The following is a 24,074-nucleotide window of genomic DNA, read 5'->3' as shown; positions in this document are numbered from 1 at the left end:
GCATCTGTATTAGATATTTGGGAAAACATGGTATAACGAAACACCACAATAGGACCACCCCCATTCACCATAATCATCCCTAAACTTTTTTAGTGCTGTGAATAGCAGGTAGTTCTCATTCTTTGCACAACCTTACCATGAAGAATTAAAAAACGCACACTTATGGCGCATCAAACTTACATCAGTACTTTGGCACTTGTCACACGGCCAACTCAGGCTTACTTGTGCTTACCACCCCCTCCTGGGGTATACTCAACCAGAAGAGAGTAGTTATTTTTTTAATGTGTATTTAATACAACCAATTTAACACAAAAGCTGTGCATGGGTTACTAGTTTAGTGGATATAAAATTATACGAATATAAACGTCAGCAGCCCTACATGCCAAGAACAGATGCATACTGGTAAGTAGCATATTCCGTTCGAGGCATGTGGGCTGCTGAATTTATATCTATGCATAGAATAAATAGTAGTACCCTCCTTAGCGGCGGTTGCCCGTGCCAGGTGCAGCAGTCTGAAAAAGAGTTTTGAGAACAGCCTGACCTACAGCAGCTTGCTGTTTGAAGTGGACATCCACGCAGTAGTGCTTGGTGAATGTGTGTATGTTGGTCCATGTGGCTGCTCTACATATGTCTTCTAGGGGGATGTTACCTAGGAAAGCCATGGATGCCCCCAACTTGCGTGTGGAATGCGCTCTTGGGGGTATTGTTAACGTGCGTTTAGCCTTTTGATAACAGATCTGGATGCATTTAACAATCCATCTGGCTATACAGGATTTAGAGATTGGGTTGCCCTTGTGCTGTGGAGAGAAAGCAACAAACAGTTGTTTAGTTTTTCTGAAATCTTTAGTCCTGTCTATGTAGTACAGGAGAGCTCTTTTAACATCTAGTGTGTGTAGTGCTCTGTCTGCCACTGAATCAGGATTTGGGAAGAACACAGGCAGTTCAATAGTTTGGTTAATGTGGAACTGTGACACTACCTTGGGCATAAATTTAGGGTTGGTGCGCAGCACAACCCTATTACGATGTATCTGAATGAAAGGCTCTTGAATAGTGAGGGCTTGCAGCTCGCTAACTCGTCGTAGCGACGTAATAGCCACCAGAAAAACCACATTCCATGTGAGAAATTGAATTTCACAAGAGTGAAGTGGCTCAAATGGTGGGCCCATGAGCCTGGTGAGGACGATGTTGAGGTTCCAGACAGGCGAAGGCGGGTGTCTTGGAGGAATGACCCTTTTTAGTCCCTCCATAAAAGCTTTAATGGCTGGCACTCTGAAAAGGGATAGGTGCTGTTATTTTGAAGATAAGCTGCCATTGCTGCTAAATGTATCCTGATGGAACTATACGCTAGATTACACTTGTATAGGTGCAGCAAGTAACTTATGAGATTTTGCGTGGAAGCATCCAGCGGATTTATGTTATTATTGGAGCAATAAATAACAAAGCGCTTCCATTTGGCTGCGTAGCAGGCCCTTGTGGTAGGACGCCTAGCCTCCTTTATGATGTCCATGCAGTCAGGGGGCAGGTTTAAGTAGCCAGGCTCAACTGTTGCGGATTGGGGTGCTGAATGTCTCCATGGTTCTGAGTGAGGAGACTGGGCGTGAGCCGTAGGCGTTCGTGGGGAACCACGGAGAGTTCTAGGAACGTGGTGTACCACGCTTGCCTTGCCCAAGTTGGAGCAGCCAGGATGAGCGTCATGGAGTGTTGCCTCAGTTTGCGTGCCACTAGCGGAATGAGTGGAGCTAGAGGAAAGGCGTACGCAAATCTGTTCGACCAGTTCATCCATATCGCATTGCCCTGAGACTGCGGGTGTGGGAACCTGGCGGCGAAGGTGTGGCATTTTGCGTTTTCGTGCGTAGCGAATAGGTCTATCTCTGGAAGACCCCACCAACAGAAGTATGGTTGGAGCACTGAGGGATGTATCTCCCACTCGTGCATCTGATGGCTGTGTCTGCTGAGCAAGTCCGCCATCTGGTTGTCCTTCCCTGGGAGGTGTTCCGCCATGAGGAACATGTTTCTTTGAATGGCCCACTTCCACATGCATTGTGCTAGGTGTGACAATTGTGGAGAGTGTGTCTCCCCCTTACTTTTGGATGTAATACATTGCAGTCATGTTGTCCGTCCGGATCAACACGACTTTGTTGCAGAGATGCAACTTGAATGCCTTCAGTGCCATGAAGATTGCCATCAGTTCTAGTAAGTTGATATGCATCTTCTGCTGTTGCGGTGTCCATAGTCCCTGCATTGTGTAATGGAGGACATGCGCTCCCCAGCCCTGGAGAGATGCGTCCGCTGTCAGTACTATTTGTGGTACAGGCTCTTGGAACGGTCGTCCCCTGCAAAGGTTTTGTGTGTTCCACCAATGCAGAGAGTTGTATGCACGACCGGTCACCAACACTAGCTCTTTTAGCTGTCCTTGAGCCTGGTTCCACTGGCGTGCTAAGCACTCCTGAAGCAGACGCATGTGTAGCCTCGCGTGAGGGACTATAAAGATGCAGGAGGCCATCATGCCTATCAGCTGCATGAACACCTGCGCCGGGAGTGAGTGTTGTGGCCTGAATCTCTGAATCAGCAGTTGCATGCTGTTGACTCTCGCTGAGTTCGGGTGCGCCGTGGCAGCGAGCGTGTTTTTTTCTGCGCCTAGGTTCTGATGTACATGTGCGGGTTGAAGATGGGACTTTTGGTAATTGAGCGAAAATCCCAGACTGTGTAGGAGGTGGATTGTGCGGGACTTGTGGTTGGCACACTACTGGGCTGACTTTGCTTGTACTAGCCAGTCGTCCAGATACGGATAGACATGGATATGTTGTCTCCGAAGGTGCACGGCCACTGTCGCTGAACACTTTGTGAACACTCTGGGGGCTGTAGTGACCCCGAAAGGCAGGACCTTGAACTGGTAATGCTGGTTGTTGATGGTGAACCAGAGGTATTTCCTGTGACTGGGGTGAATGGGAATGTGGAAATAGGCATCCTTTAGATCTAGGGTTGCTAAGAAATCTCCTTGATTGAGCAACGGCAGAACTTGCTGTAACGTGAGCATGTGAAAGTGTTCTGATAGGATATATTGGTTTAGGGGCCTGAAGTCTAGAATGGGCCTGAGGGATCCGTCCTTTTTTAGGATTAAGAAGTACAGAGAGTACACCCCTGTTCCCTGTTGGTTTGCAGGCCCGAGCTCTATGGCCCCTTTCTGCAGCATGGATATGACTTCTTGCTGCAATAAGTGCATGTGCTCTGCGGACATAGGACGTTGCCTTGGGGGTATGTTGGGTGGAGTGGAGGTTAGTTCTAGACAATAACCGTGTTGTATAAGTTGTCTCACCCACCTGTCCGTGGTTATGCTTTCCCAGACTGGCAGGAACTGCTGGAGTCTCCCCCCGACCGGTGTTATATGGGCGGGGGGCAGTGACAAGACGTCACTGCTTGTTAGTGGCGGAGGATCTGGCATTATTATTTCCACGTCCTCTGCCTTTGGTACTGTTTCCACAATATCCACCCCTATTATTCTTGGTGTAGGTGGTTTGTGTGCCTCCCTTGCTGTACTGTGCTTGTTGTGACGCTTGTCCTCTTGAGGCTCCCCTGTTACCGGAGCGACGAAAGGAACCGCCCCTGAACTGCTGAGACTGCAGAGCCCCCATGGATTTCGCAGTTTCAGTGTCCTTTTTAATCTTCTCCAGGGTGGTGTCTACTTCTGGACCAAACAGGAAGTTGGGTTTTACTGGCTGATTGAGCAGGGTAGTCTGGATTTCTGACTTAAATCCAGAGATGCGGAGCCAGGCATGCCTCCTTAGCATAACGCTAGTGTTAATGGACCTAGCTGCTGTGTCGGCTGCATCTAACGCGCACTTAATGGACGCGTTGGAAATTAACTTTCCCTCCTGTATAAGCATTTCTGCTCCCTCCTTATAAGTATCTGGTAGGTGTTGCAGTAGCTGCTCTAAAGTGTCGTAGTGTGCCCTGTCATATCTTGCTAACAGGGCTTGGGTATTGGAGATTCTCCAAATATTAGCAGCCTGAGCAGCCACACATTTTCCAGAGGCCTCCAAAATCTTGGATTCCTTGTCCGGAGGAGGAGCATCACCCGTTGTTTGCGAGTTGGCCCTCTTGCAAGCATTAGCCACCACTAAGGAGACCAGTGGGAGTTGGCCCTTGATGTAGGTAGGGTCCACGGGCGCAGGCCGGTACTTCCGTTCAATTCTCGGGTTTATCACCCTTGCTTTAGTGGGCTCTTTAAAAATGTCACTGGCATGTTTGAGCACACCTTTGAGCATAGGTAGAGTTTTTATAGATTTCTCAGATGTGGATATCCACGTCATGGTTATGTGCCGCTCTTTCAATGAGCACGTTAAATGCAGCAGTGTCTTCAGTAGGCAAAGTTTTGACCTCATATGACTGAATGTCAGGGGTGGTGTGTGGTTCATCAGGGTCAACAGTGTCAGCCCATGGCTGGGACTCCTCTTGATGTGTGTCCATGGGGTAGTTAAACTGCTCATCATTGTCCTCTTCCCCCACATCCTCAGTGACTGTTGTGGGTGAGTAGGAATAGCCTTGCCCATATGTGTGTATGGGTTCAAAAAGAATTGGAGAGGTGGTGGAGTCTCTCTTTTTTTTTTAGAGGTATTTTGTAAGGCTCCATAGGTGTTTCAGGTCTGATTTTCCGTTTGTAAACGGTGAGCCTGTCTGATTCGGAGTCGATGTATAACTTCGACTGCTCGTCGTAGCTTGGTGGCTGGAACTGCACTTCTTCGGTCCGAGGCTGGGTGGGTGCAGCTACTGATGTTGCCTTGGACGAGTCTGTAGCCTTTTGGGGTTGCACAGCCTTAGGTCTAGCCTTTGGGGGCAGGCCGTATTTGATAGGCGCCAAAGGCATCGGTGACGGACCGACCTGCTTAGAAGGCTTTGACTTCGATCCGACCGACTCCCGACTGTTCCGCGTGCTTGTGCGTTTTCGTCGCCTCGACGCGTTGCTGCGGAGCAGGGACGCTTGTGATGGTGGAGGAGAATTGTTCCTTCGAGCCGATGGTGTTTTTCGGCTCGAAGGCCTTGACCAGTTGCGGCTTCTGGATCGTCGGATCGACGGCTTTTTGGGCCTTCAGTCCTTTGGAAGAGGCGCCATCTTTGGAGCTGGGCCTCGACGACGACGCGAGCGTGACGTGTTTAACAGCAGACACAGGCTTTGTAGCTCCGATTTTCGGCTCAACGCCCCCTGTCGACTCCGAGGGGTCGAGCACTTGTTTTGACTTGGACGGCTCTGGACGGCTCTGAAGTCTTCGAGCCGACGGTTGTAGTCAACACTTTCGGTTTTGATTTTGGGTCTTTTGCTTTCGGTTTCGATTTTTCCACTGAGAGTGGTCGATCTACCGATGGCTCTTTGGAAATGCTCTTAGTCGGGCCTGGAAGCGGGACTAGAGAACGTTGTCGAAGATCTTGGCTACTGCGGTTGGGCCTAGCTCCTCGCTTGAGTCGTCGTCGACGACTCCGAGAGGTTGTGCGTCGTCTCCTACCTCGATGATGTCTTCATCATGGATGTAGAATTGTTCCTCGTCCTCGTTGTAGGTGGAGTCTGGCTCCGACGCGGGGTCCAAGTGTTCCGGTTGGTCGTCTTGTACATTTTCGTCGTCGTCACCACCGAAGATGTTTTCTAGGTCTGGTGCCGATTCACGCGCCGACTATCGTGCCGCGCGTCGAAGACGGAGAGTTTTCTTCGACCTGAACTTCGAACAGGCCATGCAACTGGCCTCGTCGTGATCCGGTGAGAGACATTTGTTGCACACCGGGTGCACGTCGATGTGGGGATATTTAGAGTTGCAGATGGGGCAGCACTTGAACGGGCTCCGTTCCATCGTCGACGGGCCTTTGGCGTCGAAGACTAACAGTCTTCCGAAGTCGATTTCAAAGGACAGGAAAGCTGAAAGGCACCGAACGAAAGACAATACCGACACCCCTAAGGCCTTTTGGCCCCGAAAAAGAGTAACTAGTATAATTTACGAACGTGAGTCAAGAAGTACATCCGAACCCAATGGCGGAAAAAACAATCTGAGCATGGAGTGGATGCCCATGCGCACTGTAGTCCAGGGAGGAGCCACCTATCTCGTGATACTTCGAAGACTCTTCCAGGACAACAATGTGCAATCATCCGGACCCAACACTAGGCGGCGGTCTATGCATAGATATAAATTCAGCAGCCCACATGCCTCGAACACAATGTTACACGGTCACAAGAGACAATATAGCATAACATAACTTGCAAGGAAAATATAAGGAGAAGGAGCTCGAATGCAATACACAATACATTAAAATCACTCTAGTCACTCTCGCTGGGGCCAGGATTTAACGAGGGGCAAATGAGGCAAAATGGTGAAGGGGCCTCCGGGAAGGGAGTGAGAATGGTAACAGAAAGCATCACGGGCGGGTAGGAGAGCCAACAGCCGCAAGCCGCACCAGGACTTGGCCCAGCCACTTCCTTAAACTAATGGCAGGCCCCGCAGCCTCCACCGGCGGCTATCCTGCTGGGGAGGCCTTTCTCACTGTTCACTTTTGACCAGCCAGTACCTTCACCATCAAACTAGCCGTCCAAACTTGGCATGTTATCCTCTGTACGCTCCTGTGATCATGATCTCCATAGTAAGGCTGCGGGATGCAAACCGGCGTGACACATGAGGCGCAGCGTCGATTGAGCTATAATCCCGCTTCCCTCAATCAACAATGGTAATAAATAGAATACTATACTCTGTACATAGCATATTACGCTTTGTGCATATTGTTTATTCCATTCTGTTATTCGTGAACATTAGTCATAGAAGCTGGTATTTAAGCAAACCCACAGTACAGTTTTAATTCAAGATCGACTTTGTGAAGCGGTGAAGATCAAAGGTACGAGGACCCAGAAGAAACTCCTCAGCTATGGGAATAGTAGAGTCGATCTTTGCACTGTAGCAATACATGTCTGAATCTGGGTTGATCACTACACTTACGTCAAATAACATATTAGTAGGCCAAATTTGTTGTCAGTGCCATGCCATGAAATATATATTGTGGTTGGAAATGTTTGATGTAAATTCGAGAAGGACAACAGACGTATGATCTCAAATTGCATAAAAGGTAACAGAGAATTGTAACAATTGTTTATACCAGTGCTTCCCAAACTTTTTAGAACCAATACCCAATGTTTTTGAATATTAAACTCTTGTGACCCACCCAGTTTCAATGGACATGAGCGGTAGATTTTTTAATAAAAAGCATTGTGTGGTAGCGCATTGTCATTCACAGGCAACACCTTTTCAACTGAAATTGCCACTAAATTTGCTCATACACAGTTTAAACGATAGTAATATACGGCACACAACTGATAATGTGTGGAAGCCATGCTTCAGTGAATATTTATCATTTGTGCAATACCAAGTAAAATGTCTTGATTTGTTTTAATACTATTAAAATCTTTGTTTCTATCAAACTTCGGAATTACAATAAAAATGTGCTTCATTTTTGCTTTCCTAAATGCTGAATTTGTACAGTTCATTTACAGGTATTTATATTTTTTTCTATGTTACAAAATAATTACATACTACAGCCTTTCCTTTCCCACTCCCTGTACTCTAGCAAGATTGACACATAGTTCAGGTGACTTTTCTTTCTCTGACTGAAAATTGAGAGAAGTTGGTAAACACCAATCCCTATATAAACAAGCATTTACAATGCAACGGTCTCGTCTTTTTTAAAAGTTAGAGCTATTGGCATTGTAAATGACAAACTTTATTTATGTGTTGGTTTTGAAAACAGATAAATAAATGGCATTGTCATTTACAATGCCAATAGCTTAATCTCTTGCAAATGCGACACCTATTGCATTTGCACACACACACAGAGCCACACACAGAGCCACACAGAGCCACACACACAGAGCCCCAGACACACAGAGCCAAACACAGAACACACACACACACACACACAGACAGACAGAGCCACACACAGAACACACACACACACAGAGCCACAGACAACATAGAGCGCCACAGACAACATAGAGCGCCACACACACACAGAGCGCCACACACACACACAGAGCGCCACTCACAGTGCGCCACACACACACAGAGCGCCACACACACACACACAGAGCGCCACACACACACACAGAGCGCCACACACACACAGAGCCTCGTTTACAGCACATCTCCCTCCCCTACCATCACCAGCTCCCGGTTCGTAGCACCCCTCCCCCGCTCGCTCTGGCCCCTGTGAGTTGTGTACCCTGAGAGTGAGATCTGTCCCTGGAGCGGGGAGGCGCTGTGGCCGAGCTCTGCCGACATCCACCCGCGTCCTTTCTCCCTGAGGGCCCGTAAACCTTACACAGAGCCACAGACAACATAGAGCGCCACACACACACACACAGAGCGCCACGCACACACACACACAGAGCGCCACACACACACACACACACACACAGAGAGCGCCACACACACACACACAGAGCGCCACACACACACACACACAGAGCGCCACACACACACACACAGAGCGCCACACACACACACACACACACAGAGCGCCACACACACACAGAGCGCCACACACACACAGAGCGCCACACACACACAGAGCGCCACACACACACAGAGCGCCACACACACAGAGCCTCGTTTACAGCACATCTCCCTCCCCTACCATCACCAGCTCCCGGTTCGCAGCACCCCTCCCCCGCTCGCTCTGGCCCCTGTGAGTTGTGTACCCTGAGAGTGAGATCTGTCCCTGGAGCGGGGAGGCGCTGTGGCCGAGCTCTGCTGACATCCACCCGCGTCCTTTCTCCCTGAGGGCCCGTAAACCTTTTATTGACCCAACCGTGGCAGCCGAGGGGGCTCCGAGCGCTGCCTTCGCAGTGTAAGGACGAGCGCGGCCCCTCCCCCCTCTCCGGAGTCTGAGCTGCTCCAATTAAAATGGACACTAAGCTAAAAGGTACGAGGCAGGGAAGGCGTACGTTTGTCAGCACTACCAACTCTGTTTACAACATCCCACCCACTCCGGCTCGATGTGTGCTCATTCCTACGCGGCAGTTGTACATTACCTCACATTAAGTGCATTAAGTGATTTCTTCGTATCCTCGTGTTCTTTCTCTTTGTTACCCTACCGCTTTCCTTACTCCCTCTTCATTTGTCTGCTCCTCTCTTCCACTTACTGTTGATTCATTACCTCCTACTCTCCTTTCCACTTATCCCTTTCTTTTCCCCCGTCGCTTCCTAGATCTTTCTCGCATTCACTCTTGCTGGTCACTGCCCTGGGCACCGTTTGGTCGTTCCTTAAGGCCCCACTCCAGAGCACCCCACGGCTCTTGTTGGCGGCGGCCCCGGAGCCGCAGCGCCGTCGGGCGAAGGGTCATAAATAACCCGTGGAGAGACTGATCTGCCGGAGCCCGGGGGAGAGGAGGAGTGCTTCCATAGCTTAATAAACACAAATTTGAATACGTAATACAGCTGTTGAGGTTATTTTTCCACGTTTATTTTCCATTACGTTTTGTTGCCGCCACTATTCCTCAGGCTCCTCAGTCTGGCGACTGATCAAGTTTTACCGCCTTAGAACCGTAAATAGCGTAACATATGTTTTTGAAGCATGCACAGAAAACAAGGAAGGACCGGGCCTGTTTCTCCCTCACAGTGTTGCTCCTCGTTTTCATATTCAGTACTGCACTTATTTCCCATCGCATACTGCAGTTTCCGTAATTTTTTTTCGCCTCCAGAATTTTTAAGTACGGGTGTAAATTTCTTATTCAATTAGTCATTTCCTGTATTGAAGTCTGTTAGATGAAAGTTCGAGTCGATCCTTGCGATACTGGAACCTCTGTGAGTGACAAAAGAGATCTCTGCACTCGTCGCTCTGGCAGTGACACAATGAGCTAAAAAACAAGACGTTTTACTCAATTATCATTGCAATAACATATAAATCACAAGTATGGCTAAAAGAGAAAGCCTTTTGTCTCTAAGCCCGTACGTTTCGGATTGGGGGCGTGTTTTTTGTTGAGTGACGGATGATGTCACGGATAGAAAGGACAGCAAAAAACACACCCCTCAATCCGAAACGGACAGGGATTAGAGTGACAGGCAGAGCTCTTCTCCAATGGCTGGCCGCCGTTTAGGAAGCCAGCCAATGGAGAAGAGCTGGCTCATTTACCTCCCTACTCTAAGACATAATTTCTCGCCTAGCGAGGCAGCCTACGCAGGCCGAGACCTAAAAAGCAACAATTTGTCAGAAGACATAGCCTGACATTTGACCTCGGTCTTTGAAGTGCAGCAAATCTAATAACTTAAATACTGAATTTAAAGAAATACTTATTTATTGTTTGGACTTTCTCGACCCACCAAAAATTGGCTTGCAAACCACAGTTTGGGAAACACTGGTCTAAAAGATTGTAACAATTGTTTATACCAGTGCTTCCCAAGCTTTTTAGAACCAATACCCAATGTTTTTGAATATTAAACTCTTGTGACCCACCCAGTTTCAATGGACATGAGCGGAAGATTTTTTAATAAAAAGCATTGTGTGGTAGCGCATTGTCATTCACAGGCAACACCTTTTCAACTGAAATTGCCACTAAATTTGCTCAGACACAGTTTAAACGATAGTAATATACGGCACACAACTGATAATGTGTGGAAGCCATGCTTCAGTGAATATTTATCATTTGTGCAATACCAAGTAAAATGTCTTGATTTGTTTTAATACTATTAAAATCCTTGTTTCTATCAAACTTCGGAATTACAATAAAAATGTGCTTCATTTTTGCTTTCCTAAATGCTGAATTTGTACAGTTCATTTACAGGTATTTATATTTTTTTCTAGGTTACAAAATAATGACATACTACAGCCTTTCCTTTCCCACTCCCTGTACTCTAGCAAGATTGACACATAGTTCAGGTGACTTTTCTTTCTCTGACTGAAAATTGAGAGAAGTTGGTAAACACCAATCCCTATATAAACAAGCATTTACAATGCAACGGTCTCGTCTTTTTTAAAAGTTAGAGCTATTGGCATTGTAAATGACAAACTTTATTTATGTGTTGGTTTTGAAAACAGATAAATAAATGGCATTGTCATTTACAATGCCAATAGCTTAATCTCTTGCAAATGCGACACCTATTGCATTTGCACACACACACAGAGCCACACACACAGAGCCCCAGACACACAGAGCCAAACACAGAACACACACACACACACACACAGACAGAGCCACACACAGAACACACACACAGAGCCACAGACAACATAGAGCGCCACGCACACACACACACAGAGCGCCACACACACACACACACACACAGAGCGCCACACACACACACACACAGAGCGCCACACACACACACAGAGCGCCACACACACACACACAGAGCGCCACACACACACACACAGAGCGCCACACACACAGAGCGCCACACACACACACACAGAGCGCCACACACACACACACAGAGCGCCACACACACACACACAGAGCGCCACACACACACAGAGCGCCACACACACACAGAGCGCCACACACACACAGAGCGCCACACACACACAGAGCGCCACACACACAGAGCCTCGTTTACAGCACATCTCCCTCCCCTACCATCACCAGCTCCCGGTTCGCAGCACCCCTCCCCCGCTCGCTCTGGCCCCTGTGAGTTGTGTACCCTGAGAGTGAGATCTGTCCCTGGAGCGGGGAGGCGCTGTGGCCGAGCTCTGCTGACATCCACCCGCGTCCTTTCTCCCTGAGGGCCCGTAAACCTTTCATTGACCCAACCGTGGCAGCCGAGGGGGCTCCGAGCGCTGCCTTCGCAGTGTAAGGACGAGCGTGGCCCCTCCCCCCTCTCCGGAGTCTGAGCTGCTCCAATTAAAATGGACACTAAGCTAAAAGGTACGAGGCAGGGAAGGCGTACGTTTGTCAGCGCTACCAACTCTGTTTACAACATCCCACCCACTCCGGCTCGATGTGTGCTCATTCCTACGCGGCAGTTGTACATTACCTCACATTAAGTGCATTAAGTGATTTCTTCGTATCCTCGTGTTCTTTCTCTTTGTCACCCGACCGCTTTCCTTACTCCCTCTTCATTTGTCTGCTCCTCTCTTCCACTTACTGTTGAATCATTACCTCCTACTCTCCTTTCCACTTATCCCTTTCTTTGCCCCCGTCGCTTCCTAGATCTTTCTCGCATTCACTCTTGCTGGTCACTGCCCTGGGCACCGTTTGGTCGTTCTTTAAGGCCCCACTCCAGAGCACCCCACGGCTCTTGTTGGCGGCGGCCCCGGAGCCGCAGCGCCGCCGGGCGAAGGGTCATAAATAACCCGTGGAGAGACTGACCTGCCGGAGCCCGGGGGACAGGAGGAGTTCTTCCATAGCTTAATAAACACAAATTTGAATACGTAATACAGCTGTTGAGGTTATTTTTCCACGTTTATTTTTCATTACGTTTTGTTGCCGCCACTATTCCTCGGGCTCCTCAGTCTGGCGACTGATCAAGTTTTACCGCCTTAGGACCGTAAATAGCGTAACATATGTTTTTGAAGCATGCACAGAAAACAAGGAAGGACCGGACCTGTTTCTCCCTCACAGTGTTGCTCCTCGTTTTCATATTCAGTACTGCACTTATTTCCCATCGCATACTGCAGTTTCCGTAATTTTTTTTCGCCTCCAGAATTTTTAAGTACGGATGTAAATTTCTTATTCAATTAGTCATTTCCTGTATTGAAGTCTGTTAGATGAAAGTTCGAGTCGATACTTGCGATACTGGAACCTCTGTGAGTGACAAAAGAGACCTCTGCACTCGTCGCTCTGGCAGTGACACAATGAGCTAAAAAACAAGACGTTTTACTCAATTATCATTGCAATAACATATAAATCACAAGTATGGTTAAAAGAGACAGCCTTTTGTCTCTAAGCCCCGTACGTTTCGGATTGGGGGGCGTGTTTTTTGTTGAGTGACGGATGATGTCACGGATAGAAAGGACAGCAAAAAACACACCCCTCAATCCGAAACGGACAGGGATTAGAGTGACAGGCAGAGCTCTTCTCCAATGGCTGGCCGCCGCTTAGGAAGCCAGCCAATGGAGAAGAGCTGGCTCATTTACCTCCCTACTCTAAGACATAATTTCTCGCCTAGCGAGGCAGCCTACGCAGGCCGAGACCTAAAAAGCAACAATTTGTCAGAAGACATAGCCTGACATTTGACCTCGGTCTTTGAAGTGCAGCAAATCTAATAACTTAAATACTGAATTTAAAGAAATACTTATTTATTGTTTGGACATTCTCGACCCACCAAAAATTGGCTTGCAAACCACAGTTTGGGAAACACTGGTCTAAAAGATTGTTATGATGACTTTTCTGGCCATGTAAGAAACACTTTTGCTTCTATGGCTCCTGGTTCTTTTTTCTTAACTATAAGTATGACCAAACCGGAGATTATCAAGCATGTTAACCCCCTCTAAGGGCTACATATGCTATGACATAAAAATAAATGGTCAAGTTAATACATGACCAAAAGGATTAAATAGCTTTTTATTTCAATATAAAATACCTCAGTTTGGAAATATGATGTGCTGTGTGACTGACAATGTACAAGGGGTGTCAGGGTCCCAGAACCCAAGAGGTCTGGATTCCACTAGTGTGACCTATACTATGTGTTATATCCCTCGATATCCTACTGCAGATGGTACTTAATGGTGCATGCTGCTGCATAGTGAGTTCTCTAATTTTAAAAATCGTTTGATTTTTTTCCAAAGCAAATTGTAGCACCAATTCTGTTGCAGCAGAGTTAGTGTCACTTGAAAAGAGCCAGGGCTGTTCTTCCGAGAAAGAAGGCAATATTTCTAATGAAGGCAATACACATGCAGCATTTTCTCTGGGTATTCGTGGCACCAGAACTCCTAGTCTTTCTTCTCTGACCAGTACGAACTCCAGTTACAAGTATGTCCTGCCACCTATTACTTAGACAGTTCCTAAATCGGGTGACCATTAGAAAAGGTCCACTTTGGGGCTGTAACTATGGTTCATGCTTATTGCACATTCCATCTTTTAAAAGTATACCTATGTTTTAATCTTGGAGGTCAGGCCTGGGTTGGCAATTGTAAATATGTCCAAGTGTCTGAAATAAAATGAAAGGTAGTCAGTGGAGCTTGCTAATGCCCCCTCTCTTTTAAGTGCCCTAGGATTTATCCAATTTGGTACCGTGGCCATAGGCATACTAATTCTGCTTGTTCTAGCACACCTACATGGCCCTACATTACCCCTCTTCCTTTCCTATAACTGCCAAACAGGAATGGCTTTCATTGTGGAAAAATCTCAACAGTGTTCATCACCAAAGTGAACATATCCCTTCTCTCTTACAATTCAATTCCTCTTCTCTTCCACTCTTTATTGTACCTACAAATATTGTGGGTTCTTGTCTAATACTTTTGAACATTATAAATCTATCTCTACCCATATATCGCGCCCCCTGAGTGGAGATATCGGATCTGGCTTTTGTGCATCCAAATATTACTGACGCCGTTAGAGACTCTTTGAACTGATTACACTGCTTCAGCGCTCACCTGTGCAGTATAGTCACGGTCTATGCAAAAAAGAAAATGCAGAATTCCTGAGGAAGGCAATCGGCCGAAACGCGTAGAAGGGAATACATTCTGTATTTAAGAAATGATATCATGAATTGTCAAAAATCAATGTGTTTTTTATGAATTAATCAGTGTAAATTTAATGTCATGTGTTATATGTAAATAAGAAATTGTTATAAATTTTGAATGTGCACGTAACCCGGTGTGTACGGTCTATTTTTCAAAATAGTATTATACCTTGCTAGGGTTTATCCTATTAGGCAGGGGCCCCGATCTTCCAAAATCATTAGGTCTACCACCTCCATTTTTTTTTATCATCATATCTTGTGTTTACTTCAACCACACCACTTTAGTACCTTTGTGGAATTATAACCACTGTTATTTCCTTGCATTAAGCTCTGATGCCCTTTCAATACCTGCGCTTTTTAATACACCTGGTATCACTCCACCAGCGGTGCCAACTCTCATGTATATACTATTTGGCAGATAGCTGTTCATAAGGGCAGGGCACTTGCCACTGCATCTGCAGTAATCCATGTATTAAATCACACCTCACAGTGATCTCATCATTACCATGTTTTCCCTATGAACGAGTTCTGGTACACACGTGGTCTCTCTATTGCTAGCTTCTTTGACGGATATCTATTGGGGAAACCCAGCATGCCCTGGATTTCGTTCCATCACTGAAACACTCCAGCTAAATGAGACACATTAAAGTCTCTCAAAGTCTAATTTACAGGTTAATATCACTTTTACGATTGCTCTTCATAAGGAAAATCTGGTTAAAATGCTTAGGAGTCAGGCAATTCAAAACAGCTTTTTACATACTTCAAGGGGCTGGAGAGTCACTCCTTCAAATTAACAGAGGAAAAATTGTCAAAGCTAGTCCTTTCTAAATAAAGAAATGAAGAGCAGAATGAAAAAGACCCTCTCTGAAAGAGAACTACTGAACCCTGCTGCATAGTTACAATTCTTGCTGCTCATAGAAAGAAGGCAAGCTCTTATTCGAATTGGCTTTCAGAACGGCTGCCTAGGCCTCCAAGGAAACGCATAACAGCAACACTGTCCATGGGGTGGGCTTGTGGCCAGCAGTCATCTTTCTAGGAAGTTGCTGAGCCAAGACAATCACTGAAACAAAATGTACATTCAGCAGCATCCAAAGGGTTTAGGAAAGTGCTGCTGAAAAGCAAGGAAATAAGGAAATACGGTCACTAGGTCACGGGACACTAAACAGAAGGCTTTTACAGACCTAGGTACCTTTGTAAGTTCAGTGGAGCCATTTTAAATGTCCAAAGCGTGCATCTTTCTAGGCACCTATGAGACGAGCCTCTGTTGGACCGAGAGGCCTGTAGAGACCTGTAGTACGTTTTAGAAGAGACCTGTAGTACGTTTTAGATAAGCCTACGCGACTTGTTAGCAAAAACAGCTGCAGCTTGGCATCAGCAAACGGAGGCATGTATTTCGAGGGTTTGTTGTTATATGTGAACATGGCATCAGTCTTGTTCAATAAAACAATAAAAAGATTTTCTTTAAAAAAAAAAAAGCTTACTAATAAACAAGCTCTCCCTCATTTGCATATGAGGAGGCACAGTTTGGCTGAGCGTTGGGGACGAGCCAAAACTGAAAGCAGATTTTGTCATTTTATTAATTGAACACTTGCCCAGTAAAGATGTCAGTAATGAAACTTTCTGGTGGGGTGTAGGTCCACCTCATTAGCAGACACACACAATGTTTTGTACTAGAGGTGACCATTATTTTGAAGCAACTACATTTTCATTCAATACAAAACAAAGTACTTCATTGATCATTTCCAGATTCACATATAGAACAACCCCAAAAGTACATCCTAGATGTAAGATCTGGACACATTCACAAGAGCACCCATTGAGTTCAAGTGTTCAAAGTGTACTTTCAGATCCAAAAGTTACATCAAAAAATACATAGAGGGCACAAAGCAAACCGCTAACCCACTGGACCAGTTTGTCAGAAAACAATCACCTCACCGATCCATACCTCCCTTTAAACAGAGGTATCAGCTTGTACTCTGTCCAAAAAACACACAACTGATGTACAAGATGTAATCTAATTCTACAAATCCCAACTCAGGATGAAACACTGAACCCATTACACCTGCAGACATTCACATGAAGTGTGGTTACTTGTCAATTTCAGCTTGCGGTAGAAAGATTTAACAACATGCTTGCAACACAGCAGATTATTCACACATTGAACTGGAAGCGTCATGTCCAGGCTCAGCGAAAGATCTGGTGAGGTCATTCCTTTATCTACCCTCCACCACATGAACAAGCTATATTACCTATACCAAGCTTCTCCAACGAGCAGCTCATCACCACTGGTAGCTCTCCAGCTACCCAGACGTATCTCTCCCATGTGCAGCGCAACACACTAAACTAGTTTTCCTCAATTAAACTGCTATATGGATACCAAAACAGAAAACTTGTATTTGAGAAGGAACTATATGTAGTTTCAGATCCCATTAGCTGATGTTTGGAGAAAAACTGTTGAATTTCAAAAATATATATTTAACTCTGATATTTGACAGATCAATCATGCAGCAAATGGAATACTTATTACTAATATTATTAGCTTGGTACCAAGGGCATTGCAACTATACTGGTTTGTATTACCCGTGTGGAGGAATTCCACACTCACAAAGTATTTGTTTACATTACTGCTGTTAACCCTGTCTAATGAGCTGAGGTGATTACTGATCGTAAGCTTGCATATGATGACGACAAATATAATCTTGACCTGATGCCATCACTAGTACTACACTAATAATATTAGGAGCTTGTATGATTTATTTTTCATTGAACATAAATAGGTCTTATGACAGAAGAGGTTGGCAACCCCTGGCCAACAGCAACAGAAGAGTTGAGCAAAAAATTGTACATACTTGACAGCTTAAAGACTGCAGTGAGGCAGAATTCAACAAACCAGGCATCCCCCGAAGGTTCCACTGTCTCTTTACCACTGCAATTAGGAGAAATGGCTCAAAAGTAGAAACTGCACACAAGGATCCAATGGCAAAATGCCTTGGGCCTGGAATGCTGCACTCTCGTTAATATGTTCAGGCATGAAACAAAAACAAAAAGCTAATTGTTAGACCTGGCATCCTTTGCGTGGTCTCCCCTTACTTTTTGCCTCTGCCTCCTATATTTCTGACACTGTGCTGGAATTCGTTTTTGCTGGTTTAGATGCTATGGGCACTTTGCCACTGCTGATCAGTGCCAAAGTGCAAGTGCTCCCTGGTTAAATTATTATTGTGACTGGTTACCCATGATTATCATATTTGTTTTACCAGTAGGTCCCTAATAAAGTGCACTGAGTGTACCAGGGCTGGTGATTCAAGCTCTACTAGTGGGCCTGCAGCACTGATTGTGCCACCCATATGAGTAGCCCTAAAATAGTGTCTCAGGCCTGCCACTGAAGTGCCTGTGCACAGTTTGTTAACTGCAATGTTGTCCTGGCTAGTGTACACACTTGCCAGGCCTGATCCTTCCCTTTTCCTACACATTAGACACCCCTATGGTAGGCCCAAGGGACCCCCCTGGGCAGGGTGCAGTGTATGTGAAAGGTAGGACATGCTGTAGTGTGGGTAACATGCCCTGATAGTGAAATACTGCCAATTTCGTTTGTCACTATTGAAAGGCTATCTTGCCCATAGGATAACATAGGAAATGCTGTGTAACATGTTGACCTGCTTATCTTCCCATTTCAGCAAGATGGACATATTAAATCTGGTATTCCTGAACTCAGAATTTAATAACACATCTGTTGGACTTGGCCCTCTTTCCACTGAATTTTTCGCTTTATTTTGGAAATCAACATGTAATTTGAGGAATGTGAAATACAAATGTTAAATGTGATGCAATGGTGTACGCACCTGTAATTCCCCCGTTGTAAGACTGCAGCTTGGTAAAATGCTACTTTTAAAATGGATGCCATGGCTGTGTGTTGTGCCGCCTGACTGAGGTGGGTTACCAGTCTAGTTGTTGTATCCCAGCCATCCCAGCTTTTGGAGGGAAACCTGATACCCAGGGTGCTCTACTCCTCCCCCTGAGCCAGTCAGGACCGGTTTCCCCAGGCGCTTCTAGAAGCTTCCGGCACTGTCTGGTAGGTGGGGTGAGAGGCGTATAAATAGGGGGGCTGTGCCACCATGTGCTCATTCAGAGCGTGGACCTGAATGTGAGGGGACCTACTGCCAGGAGGTACTGCCACATGGGCCTGTGTGCTGGCCCCCGTGCCCAACTGTAACCCCTCTGCTGTCCACAGGGCTAGTGAGAACTCCACTGCCGGACTAAAGGCTGCTGTATCAGGAGGAGTGCCACATTACAGAGGAGGATGGGTCCTAGGACCTACAGCCCTGTCCTGATGAGTGCCCACTGACTGCTGACCTTGCCCAGTAGTGCCTGCTGCCCTGCCACCTAGCGCCTGGAAAAGAAGAGCGCTGTGTCTGTGCTGCCCAGGAGAGTAAATGAGCGCTAAACTGGACTGGTCTGTGCTTCCCTGCCTGCTGACTAGCGCTTGGTGAGCGCTGTATTGCAACCCCCTTCCAAGAGAAGAGGTAGAAGCCAATGTCTGCAGCGCTAAATGGTGATTGGGCCCAGCCTGTGCTGCTTCCGAGCGCCTACTCTAATTCCCCCAAGAAGAAGAAGCGGGGATCCAGCAGAGCTGTGTGGCCAAGAAGAACTGTTTTATTTTGAAGCGCCGTGAGAGCCTACCCTGCATTTTAGTGCCCTTTCGCGGGTGCCTACCCCGCTTCATGCATATTTAATGAGCGGGTTCCCACCCCGCGTATTGCCGACAGGAATCACCGTCGCCGGCCTGGAAGCGCCGCGCGGGCTTCCCTGTGATGTATGGGGAGTCGCGCTGTGATTGGCGCTGGCGGGTGCTCCGGAAGGAAGTTCCTTCTTGCATCAGGGACGCCGGCCGGAAGTGAGGAAAGGGGCTCCCCGTGGTGGCGAGGGAACCCCGTGTCTACCAAGCAGCCAGGTGGGTGCCTACCCGGCGCTGGAAGGAAGGCGGGCGTCGTGTGCAGGTGGGAGCCCCGCGTGTCGGCCCAAGAGTCGAGGGAAGTCCCAGGTGCGGGTCCGCTCGAGGCACAGGATCGCAAGAGGAGAACTGAGGAGGCGGCCAAGGAAATCCTGGTGAGTGAACGGAGAGCGGGAGCCTACCCCGCCTCCGCCAGGAGAGAAGCACCGCAAGTGACTCGCACGGCTCCCAGGTGGAAGGGAGAGCCTCGCGTGCAGTTTGAGGAGTCCCGGGCCCCCAGGAGCGGGACCCGGATGAAGAGGAGTTGCGCCGGACGATAGGAAGCCCGGAACCAGAGGAGAGCCTAGCCACTTTAGTACTTTGTAGCGGGAGCCCACCCCGCCTGCTCGAGCCCCGCCAGTCCAGAGAAGCAGCGGAAGAGGTTTGCTGATTGCAGCCACAGGCCCCGGACTGCCGGTGAGTGGGGCTCCGCTGCGTGGTGGTTTGAGGGGGGTGTGTCGGGGCACATTGCTGGTGCCCGCCCCCGGTGTTGAGGCTCAAGTGTTGGGGCCTGTGTAGTGCTGGCCTCATTGCACCAGCACTGCACTGTTCAGGCCTTTCTTCAACTCGAGAGCCCCAGAAGAGGGGCTCCTACTTGCAACATTTGGGGGGGGCCTAACTTCACGTTGAGTCCCCGAGGAGGGGCTCCCCGTTCCCTGTACTGGCTTGACTGACTGCACACAGCTGCCCTGCAGGACAGTGGGCAGCTGCGGCGACGTTGGGCAGTGTTATTTTTGGATGCCAGGTTAAGTCACTACTGTTGTTGTTATGCCCATGTGGATGCTCTATGTCGATGGTTAATGCGTCTCCGCCACTGAGGTTGCCTAATGCAGGATGTGGTATTTACGCCCTAATGTGAGGCCTAAGGTGGTGTTAAACCCCCTAAAGTGCCAATATGTACATGCATGATGAGCCTATGTTTTATGTGGGATGCACTTCTGCACGGATTGGTGCCAAATGTTTCTCCTAACGCTCCCAGTAGGGGGGTTCTGCCTACAGGGTCTTATGCCGAATACTACTGCCATGCAACGATGTTTGCCTGCCTAGCGGTTGATGCTATGGAGATGCCTCATGTTAAATTATTTTCATGCCTCCTTCTAATGCGATGACTTTTCGGTTTATGCCTAATGCTTGATGCCTACTATGTTTATGCTCACAGGTGGAGGCCTAATGTTTTCCCCTTAAAACTTTCCTGCCTCAGGGGTTATTCGTGTTGTCTATGCATATTGAGAGGCCTAATAGGATGCTTTAGATTACGCCTGATCGCCGAGGTTACTGCTTTTACACTTACGGTGATGCCATGATGTTTCCGATGCAGGTGTTCCGGCCTAATGTCACGCCCTGATGTTTTTATTGCAGGATTGAGGCTGATGGACTTACCTTTATTCTTTGTCCTTCGCAATGGTTCTGGCAGCGGCCCGATTGGCCCTGCCATGTATATAATCCCCCTGTAAATATTGCCTTGGCGCCAGTTGGAGCAGTGTAGAGATCACAGTGATTATTATCTTGTGTTTTAAACAATACAAAAGTTATTCTTACACAACCCTGTGTAGCGTCTATTTTTGGATTGTGCCTTGTGTGTCGTCTGTGTGTAATGCGTGGATGCTTTGCACATTTCCTCTGGAGTTTGGCCCGCCCGCTCTGCACCACGCTACCCCATTTCTAACAACATCTTTTAGTGAAGATGGTTTTTATATTCTAAGTTTGGAAATAGCACTTTTAGTAAGTGGCTATTTTCTTGTTCAGCCTTTCTGTGTGCGTCTGCCTGGCTGTGGATTGACTGTCTGGTTTGTGAGTGACAGGGACCGGGGTAGTTCCAGGAGACTGGGTGAGTCAGCAAGTTGACCTATCTGCGTGTAGAGTGGTGAAAGGAGTAGCACCTGGGTCTGGATCGGGATGGGCCAGCCTTCCACAATGCTGGCTCCACCTCCTGCGGTGTGTCTGATGGCCCTGGCCCACACTCACAAAGGAAGAATATGTGCACTGGCAGAGTGCACCCAGAACTAGTTTGGACTGGGTCCAGGACCCCTCACACATGAAGAACAAAGACTTTTGGGTGATAAAAGTAGAGCTGAGACAGACCCCTGTAAAATTAGATTAGGAAAACCTTTGTGTTCAAGAAGGAATCCCTGTCAAAGAAGAACAGCCAGGAAGACTAAGGAAAAGTGCTGCCATTGCGGAGTGTCTGGAAGCTGACCTGCAGTTGCTGTTATTACTGAGGAGAAGGACTAAGGGACTCTCTGCTGTGTGCTGTGTCCCCCTTGCTTCAAGAGGAGCTGTGCTGTGTGCATAGCCCCCCTCTGAAGTCTACCTGTCTCCAACGGCCTGAGAAGAGCAGGCCTCCTGTTGTCAATTCAGGGACACAAAAGTTTACAGAAGAAACTACCTTATCAGCGCTGAGTGCGTGTGGCTGCGCACAGACTGTGGCCTCGTGAACTTTGCCCTGCCTGCCCGTCTGTGATTGACTCGGTGTGCTTGTCGGCACACAGCGGGAGGTCTGCCGTGCCTCCTGAACAACTGTCTCAGTGCTCGCGAGTGTGTGCCAGTGAACTTCCCGAGGCCGTAAACAAGTGGCCCAGATCACCGCCGCCGGCCCGGCACGAAGAAGAGGAGAAGCGCGCTGCTTGCAGAAAAATCACCGCCGCCGGCCCGGAAGCCTCGCAAGCAGTGTCTATTCATTGCCGACATCAGGGGAAAGCCACGCTGAGATTGGAATCAGCGCGGGGTATCGCCTAGCAACAAAGGGGTTCGCTCATCGGGACGGAGCCGCACTGTAACTGGAGGGAGAGCGAGGCGTCGCCTAGCGACCAGGCTCCCGGGCTACTCGGCGATGACGAAGATGTGCCTGGAGCCGGGGAGCACCGCCAAGAAAGAAGCTGCCACACCAGGGACCTGCACGGACGAAAAAGTTCCCCTCAGCATCTGAAAGGTATCTGATCTTTGACCGGAGCCGGCATGGGGGAATTGTCCTTTAACACGCTGCTGGCGGCCAGCGCATGAAACAAAGGGAGTGATGTTAAGTGTAGCACATCCCGCACAACAGCGGGAGCAAAATTTAAGGACAGCATTCTTGTAGTGATTTGAAAGACAGTGGGGGCAGTATAAAAGGACAGCGTCCTTTTGGTGACTGGCGCGCTCCCGCGCATTTGCTAAGGGTGATTTTCTAAAGGGAATTGAGCTAGCCCGAGTAGCACATTCCGTGCTAAGAGTACAACGGGGCAATCATTGATGAGGTGCACCTTACTTTTTCTCAAGTAATTTCCCCACGCTATGAACCAGGGCTCACAGCCACACTGAGTCTACAAGTGTTTTTATGCTTACAAATATGTTCTGTTTATAAAGGAACATTGCTAAAGTGAACTTTTTCCACAAAGGAATATTTCTAAGGAGAAATTAATTGTGTATGTGATTTTTATGTCGTTTTGATCTGCCTAATCTATATAAAGTGATTTATATTTTTATAAGCAACTTGTGTAGTGCCCATTTGTGGTGTTGCACTATATTACTGTGCGTGTTGGTACAAATACTTTACACATTGCCGTGGGGATATAAGCCTGTCTGCTCGTGCCCAGCAACCAAGGGGGTGAGGTGGGGTTATCAACAGTGCGTATCCCCCTTACCCCTACTAGAAGTGGGGGTCCTTATTTGGACAAAGGTACTTACCTCTGCCAACTAGAAACCGCCAGATCTAACACTAGTGAAGGAAAAACTTGTATCAAACTGTTCCGCTTACTCTGGATAGCAGTCCATACCACTATTTTGATGCTTTCTCTGGCATTACAGAGGAGGACAAATCAAACTTCAGTCTTGGCTTCGAAGTAAGAGACAGTGCAGCCCAAACTGCCAGGCTTTGTGGAGCCCAAGGAGAGCACATTTGACCCCTGCAGGATCACAGCTTTATTGCCTCATTTATGTACTTTAAGTTCTTGCATGCACGGAGACAGAATCAAGAAATCTGCCTTCTCAGTTGGAATGCACCCAACGAGTGGCACCATAAATGTGTTACATCTGCACAAGTGAAGTGAACTACCTGTATTGCATATTTGCTACTCTTGAAGTTTCCCTGAAACACCTCACTTCAGCAGCCATGATCCTGACGTATACAGTCCAATACCCCAGTGTTTATTTCACAGTACTCTCTAGCACTGGTTAAGTAAGAAAAGAAGGAGTGAAAACTAGGACTCTGCCTTTCTAGACACCTACGGTCACAGTTAAACTATAGCAGGGCAGCAGGGTCCTTCATGGTGCCCTTAATCCTGGTAGAACCTCTTTGTGGGACAAACCAGCTCTCTGCATCTGCATTAGCATTGCTGCCTTCCCTACAGAAGGAGGCAGTTTCAGGGCTTTAAGTGGGCCGGGTCTCACCGGGTCTGAGCACCGGCAGTTTTTTAAAGAGGGCCTCGAAACGGGTCTCTACCGGGCTCTGGTTTGTGCCCTGGCACTTT

The 24,074-nt window shown here is 47.6% G+C and overlaps 1 protein-coding gene across 1 annotated transcript in view; it reads right to left on the bottom strand.

Annotated features, from left to right (window-relative positions):
* DISP1 (dispatched RND transporter family member 1) overlaps positions 1 to 24,074 on the bottom strand; it is a 659,288-nt gene that overhangs the window by 533,062 nt on the left and 102,152 nt on the right. The window lies entirely within an intron of this gene.

The sequence above is a fragment of the Lissotriton helveticus genome, chromosome 6, assembly GCF_964261635.1.
Source record: "Lissotriton helveticus chromosome 6, aLisHel1.1, whole genome shotgun sequence".
NCBI lineage: Eukaryota > Metazoa > Chordata > Amphibia > Caudata > Salamandridae > Lissotriton > Lissotriton helveticus.
The sequence above is the reverse complement of the archived record's forward strand: the minus strand, read 5'-3'. Positions and strand labels throughout refer to the sequence as shown.